This window comes from Lipotes vexillifer, unplaced genomic scaffold, assembly GCF_000442215.2.
Source record: "Lipotes vexillifer unplaced genomic scaffold, Lipotes_vexillifer_v1.1 scaffold926, whole genome shotgun sequence".
NCBI lineage: Eukaryota > Metazoa > Chordata > Mammalia > Artiodactyla > Lipotidae > Lipotes > Lipotes vexillifer.
In genome coordinates, this window is record NW_006798085.1 from 2,419,921 (window position 1) to 2,428,391 (window position 8,471).

Consider the following 8,471-nt stretch of genomic DNA (forward strand, 5'->3'; position numbering starts at 1 on the left):
AGTAGGCATGGGAGCCCTGGGCCATAAACAGCAATTGCAAACCTGGACTACAGCAGTCTCCCTACTGCTTCTAGAAGCCAAGCTGGGCAAAGGTAAAAGCAGGGCATTCACTGGAGAGGGTTGCTGAAGGCAGACACAGGTTTCAGTTCTGATCTGAGGGTTAAGGGGGGATGTTTTTGGAGGAAAGATGGAGGCAGGTGGCTTTGTGGCCAATAGAACGGTTTCCATGGAGAGCACTCAGGGTGTTGATGGGGTAAGATCAGACCTGGAGAGAAGGACAAGTGACTGGGCGATTCCTGAGAGAACCCTTTGTCCTTGGGATGTCATCACAGGTGGCAGGACCCGGGGTCAGGGAACGGGGCAGCCAGGGAGATGAGACTGGCCTCTGGGAGCATGACCACAGCAGCTGGTCCACCCTCTACTCCTCCCAGCAGAACCATGTGCAAGAGGCAACAGAGAGTAAGGCTGCCTGGGTCCCTGAGGCTGATCAGCACAAAGTGTGGCAAGCCTCCTGCCTTTTCCTGGAGGTTTCTCAGCTCAACCAGCCAACTCCACTTCACTTGTCAAGAAGTTGGCCCTAATATCTCCTGAACAGAATTGAGGTCAGGTGTTTGGTGGTGTAGACAGAGCACTGTATTGGCCCAGGACAGTAAGCAGGCCTGTGTAAGTTCTATTCAGCTGCTTTGTTCTCTGCACTTCATCAGTTTCCTCACCTGAAAAACCAGGGTAAGATTGCTTTCCTCACAAGATGGTTATGACAATTAACTGAGAGAATGCTCTGATAAGTTTTTGTAAACCTTTAGTCACTGCAGAGATATCAGTTGGAAGCATCTCATCACCACTGGGAGGAGGGCTGTGGCCCCGAGGCACTCTGATGAAGGCCAGCAGACCCATTAGTTTGTCTGGCTGTCCAGCGGCCCATCTTCCCACTTGTCAGTACAGGAAGCTGGCCATTAAGGACCTGTACCAACCTAGGCACCTGCTGCTCCTGGGCAGGTAGGAGTCCAGTGGAGAAAGGGATGGGAAACCAGAATGCGGGGAGAGGGAAGCATGGGAGGATCAAGAGGAGGCATCCAACTGGCTGCCAGCTAACCCTGTTCCCTAGAGACACCAGGACCCATATGATTCCTATTTCTTGCCTTTCTGGCTAGCTGGGACCTCAGGCTGGCCAACTGGATGCTGGGCAGGAAGCCCAGCGGACCAGCCTGAGCTGGGGGGCATTTCTACAGGGGACCCTCGGGGACCTAGAGAATGCAGTGGGAGAGCCCTAGACTGAGCAGGGAGGGGCCTGCAGCCCCAGACTTATCCTGCCCGGGAGGGAGGGGATGTGAGTAAAACAGCTGAGCTGGAAATTGGGGAAATCAAACATAAACCACCTCAATAAACCTGTCAAGGCCAAAAAACTCCCTCCTTTGTTCCCATTGCATGACCTGTACTTGGCTTATAAAGGCACAGCAAATTAACTCTGGTTTTTAGGCAAGGCCTCTGGCACCACTCCTCCCGGCTTGGAATCCCGGCTCTACCACTTACTAGCTGTGAGACCTTGGACAGGTAAGTTAACCTCTCTGTTCCTCATCTGTAAAATGGGGTGTTGTGGGATTAAATGACTTAATATTGGTAAAGCAGTTAGAATGGTATCTGGCACAGAGTAAGCACTCTTTTTTTTTTTTTTTTTTTTTTTTTGCGGTACGCGGGCCTCTCACTGCTGTGGCCTCTCCCGTTGCGGAGCACAGGCTCCGGACACGCAGGCTCAGCGGCCATGGCTCACGGGTCCAGCCGCTCCGCGGCACGTGGGATCCTCCCGGACCGGGGCACGAACCCGTGTCCCCTGCATCGGCAGGCGGACTCTCAACCACTGCGCCACCAGGGAAGCCCAACACTCTTAATGTTTCTAGAACACTAGAGTCTGGGCAGCAGAGGTTCTATGGAAAAGGCATTAGACTTGGATTCTGACAGATCTGGGTGCAAACCCTCCATATCTCACTTGACCTCTCTGAGCCTCAGATTCCTCATCTTTAAAGGAGGTGGTAGACTAACTCTTAGCCCAGAGGACAGACTATAGATTAGATGAAGAAATGCCTATAGTTGTGTCTGGCCATCCCCAGCGCTTAGTAAGTGCTCAGTAAACGACAGCCTCCTGAAATCTCCCAAACACCTAGCACCATTTCCCAGAGACTATCCCAGGTGCGTAATCACCGGTACAATGCAGGATCCCTTTTAGACGCTGCAACCCGCCTGGTACCTATCTTTGCAGGGGTTGGGGCAATTCAAGGGCCTGAGACTTTTCTGCAAGTGCTTCCTGCTTCGTGTGTCTTAGAGCAACAGTGCTTCTCAAACTCTAGAGCCTATCGGAACCCCCTGGAGGACTTATGGAAACACAGATTGCTGGCCCTACCCCTAGAGTTTTTGATTTAGTAGAACCAGGGCGGGGCCTAAGAATGTGTATTTCTAACAAGTTCCGGAACTGCTGATGTTGCTGGTCCGGGGAGCACACTTTGAGCATCACTGCCTTAGAACAGCAGCTGTGATGTGTAGACAGATCACCTGGGGAAGTTGGGCAGCCGTGAATTCTGATCGAGTGGATCTGGGGTGGAGCCTGGGATTCTGTATTTCTAAGAAGCTCCCAGGTGCTACTGCTGCTGCTCCACAGACCACACTTTGGGTAGCTAGGCTCAGAGGAGTGCTTGACACTTAGTTCATTACCGGCCCTTCCCAACCGAGAGGTTAACAGGTTAGCAGAGGCAAACAGACCCGGGGAGGGGAGTGCAGGGCTCACAGTCAGAAGTTCAGCCAAAAGGCAGTATCAGAGAGGAGGTGACAATGGAGAGCTTTGCTGCCAAGGTGAGAACAACACTGAGGGCAACAGGGCTTGATTCCAGGAATGGCGGGCAGCCTGCGTTTAAGGCACTAACAGTGGTGTGTGCTCATCCGTGTGCACACACGAGAGAGAAAGCAAAAAATTTTGAAATAATTTTTTTTTTTTTTTTTTTTTTTTTTAATAATTCTTGTCTTTACTCCTTGATATGTAACCGTTGTGGCCCCTCCCGTTGCGGAGCACAGGCTCCGGACACTCAGGCTCAGCAGCCATGGCTCACAGGCCCAGCTGCTCCGCGGCATATGGGATCTTCCCAGACCGCGGCACGAACCCGTGTCCCCTGCATCAGCAGGCGGACTCTCAACCACTGCACCACCAGGGAAGCCCTGAAATAATTTGATATATTTTTTTCAAGCATCAAAGTAGTGTCTTGGGAAAAATCAAAACTTTGCTGGACTTCTTTACACGTACTTTATGGGCTAGTATTGTTTTTAAGTTTAATTATTTAGGGACAGTGGGGGGCAGGGGGTGTGCAGTCTGTTCAGAGCTTAAAGCCTCTAAAGTTCTTAAAACCCAGCCCTGGTGGCCACTGAAGTCTCTGTCCCTGAGCTTTGGGGCGTAAGGTTGTGGCCAAGTGTGTGTTCTGCTGGCTGTCCCTCACTTCTCCCCAGGAACTGCAGAGGAGATTCAACTTTCTTAGATGGAATACAAGTCATCATCAAAGGGGATTCAGGATTTGTAGATGGGGTACCAGATGTCACACCAGAATAAAGAGGGTCCAAGGGCCTAGAGAGGCATCAATGTCACTGAATCAAGGAACAAAGGAAGGGCACGGGTTCCCCATGGACATTCCAATCAGCAGCCTCCCACACCAGCAGCTTGCTCCCCTGTACCATGAGAAGTACCCCCAGCCCTCCCAAAGGCAGAGAGGCCAAGGATTCCAAGTCACATTGACCAGCATGTGAAGCCCAGTTCCACCTCGTCTTAGCTGTATGACCCAGGACGAATGAACTTTTTATTCTCAGCCTTGGTTTCTTAATCTGTAAAATGGGAATAGTAATAGTTTCTACCTTATAGGGCTGTTATGAGAACTAAATGAGTTAATATAAACAAGATGCTTAGAATAATGCCTGGGACCTAGTGTGCTCTGAAAAATCATTGTTACTATAATTACCTAATAGTAGTCCTTATCATAGTAATAGCACCATCTCAGTAGAAACAGAGATGAGTTTGGGCAATGGGAAACATCTGTTCAAGGACACAAAGGGGCAGAAGTGAGAGGTGAGTTGTGTTCAAGATGTGTCTGAAAGGAGCCTGCCAAGATTTCTCAGGGCTACCACCCACTGCCCAGTTCTGCCAAGTCACATGGGGTCCAGTGAGACCATCAGACCAAACCCAGAATTAGTCCTGAGGGACCCAAAAACCCCAGTAATGGAACTGAAAACCTTGGGGACACAGGTCCTATTTCCATCTCTTCTCCTAGTTGAAAGTTGTTAAAACAGAACAGCAATAAGAGTTGGAGCTCGGTGTTCCCTCTCCAGACTGCTGTGAGCCTATAAGAATAGTGTCTGACCCACTAGTCAACACCAAAATGCTAGCATAGATCCGAAATGCCCAAGGCCTGCCTTTTTCAAAAGAGCACACCTGCATTCAGATGTACTTGGGAGCCGTGAATCAGCTGAACAGTTCCCATTCCATCCCCACCAGGACACAAAAGTTGGCTGCAAGGGCGGTTTCAGGGAGTGATAACCTGGTCCCCACCTCCTCTCTCACCTGTGCCAACCCGTCCAGGCCAGTGGGTCTCCCAATTAGCATCACTGGGAATCTCTTTCACCAGCTTCTTCAGGCTTTGAAAGACTCATTCTCCCAAACACTCAGAATTGGAGGCATAACAATTTATTTGTCTTCCTAGTTTTATCATACAGACATCCTGGGCTGCCAATCGAAGCTTCCGGCCAGCATGAGATTGGCCAAAAGCACACCGAGCTGCCATTGGAATGACAGCCCAGGCCCGGGACAGGCCTCCTGAAGTGCTGCAGCTGACTTTCAGGTGCCTCTCCAGCTCTTCTCTTCACGGATGCTGGCTTGGGGTGGGAACCATGGATCCTGCCCCATCCCTTCACATCCCCAAAATGGCCAGTGCCTAACCTAAGGGTGTACAGGGATTTCTGGGAAGAAAAGCCAGGTCTTGGGCCTTCCGGCTCTGTCTTATAGCCATGTTACCGGATTGCCTCAAACTTTCTCAAACCTACCTCCAAGTGAGCACGCAGTGCCTATTAAATCAGTCTTCTTGGCCTGGCCAAAGCCCCCCTCCCTCTTCCTCCAGGCCCTCCATCCTGCATCACAGACCCCCTCCCCTCCAGCTTCAGGGCCTAATCCCAAAGTGTCCTTTTCACATCTCCACCCCTCCCCTCTCCCAGCCTGTTCTCCATAGGAATGGGCCTCCCTCAGCCTTCCCATCTCCTGCTTCCCACCCCCCTCACCCCCAGCACTATAGAGTGTCATAAATTCTAACGAAACCCCATCAGGGGAAGAAAAGGAGCAAAAAGTGCCTAATTGGCAGGGGCCTCGAAGCTCTTGGTCCCCGTGGTGGGATTGATAAGGTTCCTGGGAAGCGGTAGGGGTTTGGAGAGAGAAGGGGGGAGGCTGGGGGCCTGCCTGCCAAATGTAGCCAATTAATGTCAGTGCTGCCTTTCATGCCAGCCAATTAAGTCCCACATACTTGTCACCAGCCCTGGGAAGGGGGGCAGGGAGGGCGGGGCAGGGGGTTTCAAGGGAACAACTAATTTCCCTGCAGCCAGGATAATGCAGCCTTCAAAATGGGGAAAGGGTGCAGGGGGAGTTAGAAGGTGTCTGGGGTCACCAGGGGCAGGCAGCTGGGGAGGGGGCAAAGTGCAGAACACTGGGGCTCTGTGGGGACTTTGTTTGGGGCCCTGGGAGAAATGGAAGCTGGGATTGGCTTCAGGGGCCAAGAGCTGCTGGGAACTGGAATGGGAACTCACTTTCTCACTTTGTGCCCTGAGCTAGCAGAGCCGGGCACTTGCCAGGTATGCCATTCAGTTTGTACAACTCCTGAGCAGCTCAGAGAGGTTAGGGAACCTGCTCAAGATGGAACAGCTATAAATGGCCAGACTAACACAGTACTGACCTGCCAAGGTCCATGGTAAATGTTCCCTGAGACCCCTGTAAAGCAGAGACAGTGGCCTAAGCATCCAGGAGCCCTAGCCACCTCCCTCCTCACCACCACCAACGGGACAGAGGGTCCTAATGGAGGGCAGCACAGTCCAGGCTCCTAGACAGCAGGTTAGCCTGGGAGATGGTGAAAGATCTTTCGAGGCAGGGAGAAGGACGTTGGAAGGGGCACAGGAAACAGCGTCTCAATGAAGGAATATCCTTGTGAAATTGGGGATGCCCACTGTTAGCCCTCCAAGGATGCAGCTGGCTACAGATAGAAGAGATATTTCCAGACAGTCAGAGGTATCAAGAGGGTCTTGGAAGCTCTTCCCTTGGAAGGCTAATGCTTAGGAAGGTTGCCTTCTTGCTGGCTTGGGGGAAAATTCTGAGAGCTCCTGAAGGAGGGTCCAGGAAGAGCCTGGCAGTGGCTCAGGAGCAGGCCGACAGGGGGCTTTCAGGGCTGGGGGACCACCCAGGGGTCCCTGGGAGCCAGCAAGTCTCTCTGGGGCAGCTCCTGGCTCAGCATCAACCACTTACCCTCAGGAGCAAGTCAGGCTTCCGCCAGGCCTCCCCCAGGGAGAAAGTGAGTGAGTGAGACAGAGCTGAGTGCCGATCTTGGCTCCACCACTTGAGAGCTGAGCGACCTTAGGGGAGTCCTGGACCCTCTCTAAGCCTCAGTTGTCGCATCTGTGAAATGGGGTTAAGCAGAATCCCTACTGCCAGGGCTGCAGTGAGGCTCCCAGAAGAGATTGGATGGGAAAGGGTTTGTAATCTATGACTGACTAGCTAGGTTGGAGGTGCTTCTGAGCAGGCAGTTGGGGTAGGGGCATGTGCCCAGGAGTGGGGCTGCACAGTGCCACCAGCTGCCCCTCTGCCCTGGGTGCAGGGCATAATATGTGCATTGTCATGCAGATGCTTTGCTGGGCTGCCCACCCCCAGTGGGCCTATAATGACCTTGAGAGCTGGTTGGAGGCTGGGGCAGGCTAATTACATGGCCCCAAGCCCGCCAAGACCCAATAATTACACATCAACTTGTACAGAGAGGGTGGCTAATTGTGTGACAAGCTGTGAGGGGAGGGCCAGGGTGCCCCCCAAGCTAATGAGCTTCTCCCAGAGTCCATGGAGCAGGGCCAGGGTGAGGGGATGTGGCATGCAGGCCCTTCCCATTCCCAGCCCCCCACGGTGCCCAGCTCCCTGGAGGGTGACAGGGAGCGCAGGAGGGAGGCGAGCAGTGATTAAGAGCAAAAGCTCACCTTAGGCCTGTCTCCTCTTGCCAAGTCTTGCTCAAAGACGCACCTGGTCGGGTGCTATGGGCCTGCTCTCTCAGGAGAAATGCCCCCCCACACGCCTCCCTCACCCCAGGGTGGCTCAAGCTCTTCCAGGCTTGCCTTCCGCCCCTGGCCCCGACTGGCTGGCAGACTGGCCGTGGCAAGGAGTAAAAGACAGATCTGGGAAATCCTTGACCATCAGAGCTGGCAGGATCCACCAGGATCCCTCAGTCCAGCTCCTGCTTCTCACAGGGGTGGGAAACCAAAGCTCAGATCAGCCAGAGCCCTGGCGAGCTGGTGAGCTACTCTCAGGCCCACCCGACTGGGCTTCTTATTTCTTTTTCATTCAAAGTAGTCCTAGGTACTCTAAAGGCCGTGCGGTTGGCCATTTCTATGTTCAGTTTTCTTTTTTAATATTTATGTATTTGGTTGCACCGGGTCTTAGTCGCGGCACATGGGATCTTCGTTGCCACATGCGGGATCTTCAGTTGCAGCATGCAGGATGTTTAGTTGCGGCACGCAGGATCTCTTTTTTTTTTTTTTTTCAGTTGTGGCATGCAGGATCTAGCTCCCTGACCAGGGATCGAACCCGGGCCCCCTGCATTGGGAGTGCAGAGGCTTAACCACTGGACCACCAGGGAAGTCACTCTATGTCCAAATTTAGCCCTTTCACTTTCAAGCTGTGTGACTTTGGGCAAGTCACTTTACCTTTCTGAGCCCCAGTTTCCCCACCTATAAAATGACAAGGTTACGAGGATAACATGAGTTAATTCCAGTGAGTGAAACCTAGTGCCTGGCACCATGTGACCCTATCTAGTGTCCTCTTCATGCAGGTTCCTGACATCCCACCTGACGCCGAGTGCCGCAGAACAACTGCCCCCCGCCCCACAGCCACCTCCACCTCCTCTCCAGGCTCAGACTCTACCCCTATCCACCAGAGGTCACCCTGACTGTCCAAACCCACCCCAACCGCTAATTCCTGCCTGGATACATCTCTCTCTTCCCTGAGACTGGAGCAAACTGGAAGGGGCAGGGGTTTGAGGGCAGGGGACAAATTAGGCCGTCTCTCTTCCCTTCAGATGTGACACCCTATGGAGGTAAGGCTTCAAGGTGGAGAGAGGCCTGGGCACCTCCTGTTTCTCAGATGACCTCCACCTGTCTAGCTTGTCCCTCAACTCCTGACACTTTTGGACACCCCCCCCCCCCAAAAAAAA

The 8,471-nt window shown here is 52.8% G+C and overlaps 1 non-coding gene across 1 annotated transcript; it reads right to left on the reverse strand.

Annotated features, from left to right (window-relative positions):
* Positions 1–7,825: 7,825 nt before the first annotated feature.
* Positions 7,826–7,898, reverse strand: TRNAG-CCC (transfer RNA glycine (anticodon CCC)). The gene has a single exon. It is a non-coding gene; the product is annotated as a tRNA-Gly (tRNA).
* Between the last annotated feature and the right edge of the window lie 573 nt (positions 7,899–8,471).